Source organism: Abrus precatorius, unplaced genomic scaffold (genome assembly GCF_003935025.1).
Source record: "Abrus precatorius isolate BTA unplaced genomic scaffold, Abrus_2018 Scaffold5, whole genome shotgun sequence".
In the NCBI taxonomy this organism is placed as follows: Eukaryota; Viridiplantae; Streptophyta; class Magnoliopsida; order Fabales; family Fabaceae; genus Abrus; species Abrus precatorius.
The window spans coordinates 23,274,597-23,285,001 of NW_020874395.1; the positions used below are offsets into that span (position 1 = coordinate 23,274,597).

General features: G+C 33.3%; 1 non-coding gene across 1 annotated transcript; it reads right to left on the bottom strand.

The window, feature by feature from the left end:
- Positions 1–500: 500 nt before the first annotated feature.
- On the bottom strand, positions 501–607 carry LOC113868209. The gene has a single exon (XR_003505236.1). It is a non-coding gene; the product is annotated as a small nucleolar RNA R71 (small nucleolar RNA).
- Between the last annotated feature and the right edge of the window lie 9,798 nt (positions 608–10,405).

The following is a 10,405-nucleotide window of genomic DNA, read 5'->3' on the forward strand; positions in this document are numbered from 1 at the left end:
ATTTTTTAAACTTTCTTTTAATGTATGGTCACTCGTTCTAAGTTCTCTACAGTTTGTTTATTTGATCTGGAGATTTAGAGAACAACGCATAGAAAAAGAAAAGAAGTGAGAAAGCAAAGAATGGCACAGGGAAGAAGATCAATTCAAGATTACATGACACCTACTGCTACAGGAACCCCTGGAAGCATCGTGGCCCTTAATGTGAAGGCCAACAATTTTGAACTTAAACCAGCATTCATAACCATTGTCCAAAACTCCATACAGTTTGGAGGCATGCCTAACGAAGACCCTAATCTCCATTTGACAAAGTTTCTCCGATTGACAGATACCATCAAATACAATGGAGTCTTCAACGATGCTATTCAACTCCGCCTTTTCCCCTTCTCAGTATCTGGAAAGGTGAATGCATGGTTTTTCTCACTCCCAGCCAATTTCATCACAACTTAGAAGGATCTCACTCAATAATTCTTGGGAAAGTACTTTCCCCATCAAGGTCCTTTAAACTTATGACAGAGATATGTTGCTTCCAACAATATGAAGCAGAATTCTTATTCGAGGCATAAGAGCGGTTTGGAGAGCTTTTGAGGAGATGTCATCATCATGATTTTCTGACATGGAGACAAGTACAGATCTTTCACAATGGCCTATCAATCACTACCAGGGCTACAATCGATACCACAGTAGGAGGGTCCCTCATAAGAAAAGATCCAGATGATGCATACAAGCTAATAGATGAGATGTCATCTTCTAGGTTCTAGTGGCACACTGCTGACTCTTACGATATCAAGAGGAAAGAGACTACCCCAGTCTACCAAGTAGAGAGCAGCAGTCCACTAATGAACCAAATGATAGCCCTTGCAAAGCAACTAGAATCTTTAATGAAGGCTTAAGGCCAAATTGTAAAAGCTCTTGCAAGCCCAAAATTTAAGTAAGAGGAGGCAAATTTCATAGGCAATCACAATTCGAAGTGGAGAAGTAATCCTCCTAACTCTTAGGGAAATGGCTTTAGAAGTCAAAATTCAAGTGTTTATCGTCCTCCCCATATTAAAAATTAAGGAGCAAGACCAGAAGGGAAAGAAGCCCCAAGATCTCAGTCCAACTTTTAAGAATAGATGATGCGATATGTGCATTACTCTGATATGAGGATGATAGAGCTTGAATCCAAATTAGACCAATATGTTGAGAGAATTGATAAGTTTGTAGAGGTCAAATCTAAAATACAAGGCAACTCTTCTAAGATGAGCAAATTGATGGGAACACTGCCATCTCAGCCTGAACCTAATCCAAGGGAGCAATGCAATGCACCCTTAGAAGTGGAAAGAAATTACAAGAATCGCATAACAGAGACACATATACGCCCATGCTTGCTGAGAAGCACACCAATGTTGATTCTATAGGCACGTCTATGCTAATTGATGAGCACGCTCCTACTACAATAGAAGCACGACTATGCTTATACAAGCACGGCCATGACAATGATAAAAGCACAACTATGCATCACTATAAGCAAGGTCATGCTTCAAGCAAAGAGCCTGAAAAAGAAAAGACGGAATAGACTCTTGTTCAACCAAGGCCTTATGAGCCAAAGATACCTTTTCCACAACAACAAGGTCACCCTCCTTATGATGAAGAGTTCCACAAGTTCTTAGATCTATTAAGCAAAGTACACATCAATATGCCTTTCATTGATGTCATCTCCAAAATGCTCAAATATGCTAAATTTTTAAAGGGGATTTTAACCAATAAGAAGAAGTTGAAAGCACACGAAACTGTGAAGCTCACTGAGGAGTGCTCAGCTATAGTCCTTAAAAAGCTTCCACCTAAGCTTAAGGACCCAAGGAGTTTTACTATTCCTTGCATAATTGGAATGCTCTATGTGATTTAGGAGCAAGTATTAATCTTATGCCTTATTCTGTTTTCAGGAAGTTTGGAATGCATAAACCTAAGCAGACCTCCATGTAACTTCACCTGGCATATAGGTTGATCATATACCCCAAAGGCATAATAGAGAATGTACTTATAAAAGTTGATAAATTTATATTTCTTGCTGACTTTGTGGTACTTGACATGGAGGAAGATGATGATGTCCCCATTATACTAGGAAGACCGTTCTTGGCCACTGCAAGGGCCATCATAGATGTACAAGAAGGGATACTCAAATTGAGGCTAGATGATGAGGAAGTTGTATTTTAAGTTTTCAATTCTTTCAAGTACCCTTCTAGCCAAGGGTCCTATCACTTTGTGAGCATTGTGGATGTTGCTTCACCTCCTCCAATTTATATGAAGCATGGAACTATAAGAAGAAGGCCAACGAGGAAGCAATATAAGAAGAACACAAGACAAAAGTTTAAACCATCCATTAATAAGCCTCTTAATTTAGAGCTTAAATTTTCTTCTTTTTATTCTAATCCCCATCTTATGAATACTTTTTCTGATGTAATAATAAGTGTTGAGGAGGCAAAGCTGTTGGGTAGACAATTACATATCAAGGGAGTCGCATCTGAGATTCATGGCTTCTTCCCACCATGATTTACTAGAACGTTAGGCTCGTGAAGTTAAACAAGCACTTCCAGGAGGCAACTTGTGTCTTTTATTTTATTTAAATTTTATTTCTTTTTGTTTATTTTAATTTTTCTATTGTTATTTTATTTTTAGAATAAAGAATAAACTTATTGAAAGATTGCAAGAATTGAGTTGATTGTTCCCGCACACACTTTTGAGCTCTAATCTGAAAGCACGCCCATGATCATCCCATACCCGGTTATGTATTCAGTCGTAATTGTGAGAGAAGCTTTACATCATACGCATGGACGTGCTTAAGATTTCAACATAGCCATGCTCCTTCACCCGAAGCCGTCATACCAAGAATTATTAAGGAATCTCTTTCCTTTTATTCAATTGCCATGTGTGCATGTTTTTAATTTGATTGCTTTCAAACATTGAGGACAATGTTTTACTATAAGTATGGGGGAGTAGCTCCTAATTATATGATTATCATTACATATTCTTGAGTAAAGTGTCCATGCTATTTTTTATGATAATTTAAAATTTTTTTCCTCATGGAATCCAATTTTTCCACTAGAAGAGCAAGTTAAGTGATTATTATTAGCCTTATACCTTCATTTGGAAACTAATAATTAGCTAACTTCCTTACTTTTATGCTCTACATTAAACTTTAACCCACAGATGTAAGTTTTGAGCCTTAAAGGAGATTTCTATCTTAATTTAATTAATTGTATCCCTTTTCCTCATTATTTTGTGTGATTATCTCCTTAGGATTTGTACTCTAGAACTTGACTTGGAACTAACTTAAGACTTCTATTTTTAATTCCATGTTTTAATGTGATTGAGGCATAATAGGACTTTTATTCTTGGCTTTCTGCATGTTTGAGATACAACTAGTTGTCCACTTTGAGCTTTATTGATTTTCTTGGTCCCTTGCATTAAATTTATAGAATGTTTTGATGACCTTGAGTTTATGAATAGAACAATTGAGTTGTTGAACGTTTGATAAATTCTCCTCTATATCTCTCATGTGCAAAAAGAAAAAAAAAGTATGAAAAAGAAAAAGAAAATAGCAAAAAGAAAAGAAAAAAAAGGTTATATACAAATGAAACGAGAGAGGAGTAAAGATATTGATTCAAGAACTTTATTTGTAAACTTAGAAGATTTTGTAATTTTTATAATTTATTACTCCTTTGTGTCTCTTTCGTTCATTTATCTCACCTCCTTTATTATAACCCCTTGGCCACATTATAACCTGAAAAATATCTCATGATTTTACTTGCATTTAATTTATTTAGTGGAGAGTTGGTTTATAGTCAAGCCTATGGTAGTACACTTTTCTTTAGGAGAATTGAGTAATATCCTATTTTGTCCCTTAATGAGAGAGGAAAGCAGAGTGCCTTAATTTGATGTTTGAGTGAAAAGTATAGAAATATAAGATTCTAATTGGCAATCCTTTTGATTGCTTATGCTCAATGATATTACTCTTATTGCTCTCTTTATCTCCTTTATCTTGGGTTCTTTGTGCGGTATTGTGTTCCAAGTTATTCTGTTATTCTCCTAACCAACACTTTGCTTGAGGACAAGCAAACAAATAAGTATGAAGAAGTTGATAAGTCTGTAATTAGGTCCTCTTTTACAGATCATATGTTTATATTTGACCTTTACTTTATTTGAGATTTACACTAATTTATTTATTAATTGTGCAATTTGGTATAAAGAGGCTGCAAGTGGATTTTGGGTACATTTTGGGCCCAAATTAATGGAAGATTAGGGCTTCACAGCAGTTAGCACACCTAGACCTTTTCAACAAGCAAAGGGTGCTTCGAGCCCATGCACAGTCGTGCATAAGGCCTTATACAGCTGTGCTCATCTACGGAAAGTCCAATTATGAAGAGTCTTTAGGGTTTTAAACCCTATTAAAAGGAAGACCTCAGGCATCGCAGGGGACACCTTTTTTACATCTTGGCTTTTGCTCTTTAATACACCCTTTCACCTTGTCTCTCTTCTGGGGGGATCTTTGGCATATTCTTGACGAGACTTGGAGCTTTGGGCGACCGTACTTAAAGACTGGAAACTCATCTCATTCTAGTTTGCTTTTCTCTATGGCTTTGTTTATGATTGTTTTGATTCTTTTCTTTAGCATGTGTAAGTCCATAGCTAGGGCTATGTCATGAATTTATGGGATTTTAATATTTCCTTTTGTTTGAATAGAAATTCATATCTTCTATCAATTTCAACTATAACATCAGTAAAAGTGTTAATTTACTTTATCCTTTTTCTCATCATTATTTTAAAAAAAAAATATTAACTCTACTGTTAAATGTGTTGTCATGTCTTTTGTTGAAGAATTACAAACTGTTGAACTAATTGAAAAATGTTATGTCATAGTTGTTTAAGAAAATTGGACTTTTTGAACAAATGAAAAATATAGAATGAGATTCAATGCTATGTAAGTGAAAGGAATCTTAGTCTATTTGTAGTATAAATCACTTTCTTTCCACCCATGTTACTAAAAATTATAGAGAGCCTTTTTGGTTAATGGAATTTAAGTTTACAGATTTTTACACTATTTGCAATATCATGTACTAGAAAATTCCTTTATTATTCTTTTCTCTATTGTATTTGAGGTAGTGTAGTTCATATTCAATTTTATCTTAAAAACTAAAGCATGTGTGTTTTTTATATGACTAGTTGCATATAATATTATCTTTAAATATTTTTTTTACATAAGTCTTTTGGTATATAAAACGAATGAGATACTGATTAAATTACTTTTTTAAAATATAGATTTTATTATGGAGTCTAAAAATCAACATGTGAATATTGAAGATGAAGTTGTTTCTGAAACCCCCAATCACTTTTTCTGAAAACGCTGAGTCAGCAAAGAAAGAGACTTCAAATGTGTGGAAGTTTTTTTTCAAAAATTGGTAAAGATAAGGATGGTGTGGAAAGGGCTGTGTGTAATTTTTGTGAACGTGATTATACAATTGGTAACAATCCCAAGTCAAAAACAAACTATGGGACTTGACATTTAAGTCGCCATATTTCTGTTTATAAAAGGATTTTAAACTCGAATTTAAATGTGGATGATATGTTATCCAACCCAAAGTCCAGCATCACACAAATTAATCAAAAGATCCACCATGAGTTGCTTGCCAAAGCTATAATTCAGCATGATCTTCCCTTTAATTTTGTGGAATATGAGAGTATTAGGGAATGGATAAAGTATTTAAATCCAAGTGTTGTGATGCCTTCTAGGAACACTGTTTTGTCAGATATTAAAAAGGTTTATACTATAGAGAAAGATAAGCTCAAGCAAATTTTGTCTAAAATTCCTAATAGAGTGTGTTTAACTTCTTATGGATGGACAGCTTCTACCACTGAGGGATATATTTGTTTGACAGCACACTTTGTGGATGATGAATGGAAATTAGTCAGTAGAATTCTTAATTTTTGTCAGATGAAAACTTCACATGCTGGATTTGAATTAGAAGCTATCCTATTTGATTGCTTGAAATATTGGGGAATAGACAAAAAGTTATTTTCTATCACTTTAGACAATGCTTCTACTAATGATAGTATGCAAGATATTTTGAAAACTCATATTCGTTTACAAATAGTTTATTGTGTGATGGTGAATATTTTCATGTTCGTTGTTCTGCTCACATTCTTAACTTGATTGTCTAAAAGGGTTTGAAAGTAGCTGGTGAAGCACTTTATAAAATTAGAGAAAGTGCTAAGTATGTGAGAGGATCAGATGGAAGGATGATTAAATTTAAAGACTGTGTGCAAGAAGTTGGTATTGATAAGAGTATTGGTTTACGATTGGATGTCCCAACTAGGTGGAATTCAACATATTTGATGCTTGAAAGTGCAATCAAATATGCAAAAGCATTTGATATTCTTAGAGTGACTGATACAAATTGTAAATATTGTCCATCAGAAGAAGAATGGAAAAGGGGAGAGAAGATGTATGAATTTCTAGAACCATTTTATGAGACAACTAACATGATATCAGGATCTTCTTACCCAACCTCAAATTTATATTTTTTACAAGTGTGGAAGATTGAATGCATGTTAGATGAAAACTTGGTTAATGATGATAAGGTGATAAAGGAAATGTCTGTGAGGATGAAATTTTTTTTGACAAATATTGGAAAGAGTATAGTGTGGTATTAGCATTTGGAGCTATTCTCGACCCACGTTTGAAATTAGACTTTATACTTTTTTGCTACACCAAACTTGATTGTTTAACTTCTGAAGATAAAGTTAAGAGTGTGAAAGAAAAGTTTGACAAACTATATGAAGAGTATGTGAGTGATTATTTCAATACACCAAATGCTTCTCAATCTCAACCATTTGCTGAATCTAGTACATTGGATAAGGCAAGTGAAGAAGGAAGTAGGCACAAGAGATCAAAAGTATTTAAGGTATGTTTCTATATTCCTTTATTAAATTTATACTTTTATTATTATGTTGTTTAAGTGATTAATATATTATATATTGCAGGAGTTTAAAAAGTTTCAAAGTGAAACCAAATCTAACATTGGGAAGAATGAATTAGATCTTTATTTGGAAGAAAAATCACTTGATTATGATGATAATGAGGATTTAGATGTGCTGAGTTATTGAAAGTCTAATGAGAAAAGATTTTCGACACTTGCAATTATGACACGAGATGTTTTAAGCATTCCAATTACTACAGTAGCCTTAGAATCTGCTTTTAGTATTGGTGGCCGAGTTCTTACTAAATATAGAAGTTCTACCCTTCCTAATCATGTCCAAATGCTCATATGCACTAGAAATTGGTTGCACAGTTTTATTCCGAATCCAAATGGTAATAATTTAGACAATATTTTTAAATTGTATAGGCTTTTAGTTAATTTTATTTGATTTTTTATCTAATTATTTCTCAATTTTTTGTAAGTTTTAGATGAAGATGATTGTAAACCTATTTATCGAGGAATGGAGGAATTGAATATGCTTCAAAAAGATGATATTGAAGGCCAGTGATGAATTGAAGAATGAAAACTTTTTATGTTTTGTATTTTTATTTTTATTTTTATTTTGCCTGAAAGTTAGTCGAACTTAAAGTGATTTTTAGGGTTGTTTTTGTTGAAACGTTGGTTAGATTTGATGCTTTTGATAGCCTTAGATTTGATGCATGTGTGATTCTGCAAATGGAAGTATTTAGCATTGTATAAATGGTCACATATAATTATGGTTCAATTTTGTGTATGTTTTTAAAAATCTGATTTTGTTTTCAATCATTTGTGATATTATCTCTTGAAGCGCATCACAAATGGGAAATGGCAATGTCCAAGCTGCGTTGAAGGAAATGATCAACTAAAGCCCATAAACCACCTGGATCCAATTTCAAAATAAGCAATGACAACGATTGTCACTGCAAAATCAAAAGGTGAAGTTAATTCACTTAACCTTGAAAAAGTATCTGGACTTTTTGGAAGTAAACTTAATCAAAAACTGTTTTTTCCCTTTATGTTCTCCATTGGTTTTGTTGATTTAATCTTTGTTTTTGCAGAAGCGAAGAGCTTGGACAATGCAATTGTTGGCTATAACATGCTTATCACTGGCAACCAAAATAGAAGTCTTAATTTGCAGGTAAAACACTAATATTTTAATGCTTAGTAGTTTAAACATCTTAGTAAAATTACAAATGTCCTTGAATTTACATGTGTGGTAATCAATTTTTTGTTATTACAGATAGGTGAATCTAAGTATGTATTTGAAGCTAAAATAATATATAGAATGGGGCTTTTGATAATGAGCACATTGAGGTGGAGAATGTAAACAATCACCCTTTTTTCTTTCATTGATTATTTTGTGGGCTTACCCATGGGTCAATTTTCACCCACTAAACCCCATGGGCTTTTTGACCCTATGGGCTTTTTATATTGAGGGCTATTTGGCCCTATGGGCTTTTAAGCCATAACCCACATAGGTCAGGGCTAAATGAGTGAGGGCTGGCCCATTTGCCAGCTTTACCCATTTCTACGTAAGGGGAGTTGATCCCAAACTCTATGTCTTATCTACAAAATTTAACCTAGAAACTCAAGTTACTTGACTCTAAAAGCAAAGTTATAGCTATTGTGCTAAAAAGGGATTTTTGGAGAGAAAATCTTATTTTGAACCCTAACTGTAGTATTCTTATTTTGAGTAATAGAATCATAATAACTTTTAAGATTTTACCACTATTATATAAATATACAATTAATATTGGAATATTGTTCAGTGTATTAGAAGATACTAAACCTTAAGCTAGGTGATTTATTAATATAGAGGAAACATATGTATTAAATTGTATGTTTGGATTGAGTCTAAAGGTGTCTGATGTAACATCCTAAATTTTTAAATTTTAAAAGCTATTTATTCCATTTATACAAGCTCAGTATAATGTATAAAATTTTCGTATATGGAAAATATTGTAAGTATAAATAGATAAAATATCTATTTATGAATAAGGTTGTTTACAAAGTCTGTCAATCCGAGAAATATTAAGTAAATAGCAGTAAACATAACTCATACTTATTCGAAATAATTTTTTTCAAACATTAATACAAGGCCTGTATTTATACATATTTCATACAACAATTTACAAACTGTTTGTCAAAACAAGTAGAACTCAAAATAATAATTACATGACCAAATCACAAAAAAGCAATTCAAGTCCCAAAGCAGCTCCCAAAATACAATCTAACAATACCTCTATAGATATGAATATATAGGGTATGGTGTTTTCTACCCATAAGAAAATTTAAAGGAATACTATAAGAGAAATTCATTTCTAACATGATAAAAGTCTTAGGTACATCTTCAACAAGAATTGCAAACTTAAAATAACATTTCCTTTGATACTCGTTAAACACATAATTAAGCCTATTATGTATAGAACTATCTATTAGCCTAATTCTTTCCAAATGCTCCATCATCCTTGTTCCCTGAAAATGTTAGTAAGGATGAACTTCTATTTTATCATTTTAACATAACACTATTTTAAAGACCAACATCACAGTACAATCATAGTCACGGAACACAAGGAATCACAATAACATGAATCTCAAAGCAATACATATCACATTACATATATTCCATTACAAATCATTATATTTCTCTCTTTTGGATATGCACTCCCAGTGCACTGTGATCACAGATATACAATACCTTCAGCAGTTCCTGAGGTCTTACACAACGAGGTAAATAGTAGCCAGTTAGCCCATGCATACGGATACAATGTACACAATAACATCCCCTTAGCAAAGGTATAGTTAGGAGTCTAGTTAAGAAACGAGTGTGAGACCATGTGACGCATTCGCTCTCAGAAAAAATGTGTACACATATGCGAATGTTGCTCACCACCCTACGTTTCCCCCAGATTTCCCATCATCTTTGACGCTATACCCCTAGTGTATCTCTGTACCTATTCATACTAGATCCATTTAGCTTTTTACACTTATTCTATACTCTTCTTCATACTAAACTCGTCATTCAATGATAAGGACATGGTTAAGGACAAAAGGAACAACGCACTTGAAGGACTTGGGAGAACTATGACTAGAGCAAGAACTAAGAAGGCTAAGGAGACTCTAAACCAAGTGGTAGCAACAATTCTTGAAGTTGCCCCTAAATTGGAGGACATAGAGCCTAAATTAGTTCATTGCATTGTTCTCATTGAAGACCCTCGATGCAAGAAGGGCTGCTAGTATTTTTATTTTATTTTTATTGTTTAAAAGCATTATATGCTACTAAATAATGTTTGTCATAAGTTTAAGTGGGCTGCCATATGGGCATACGAATTTAGCCCAATAAATTCTAGTTATTGTTATTTCTTTTATTTTCATTATGTGTTAATGGGCTAGCTGCCCCATAATAACTTTTA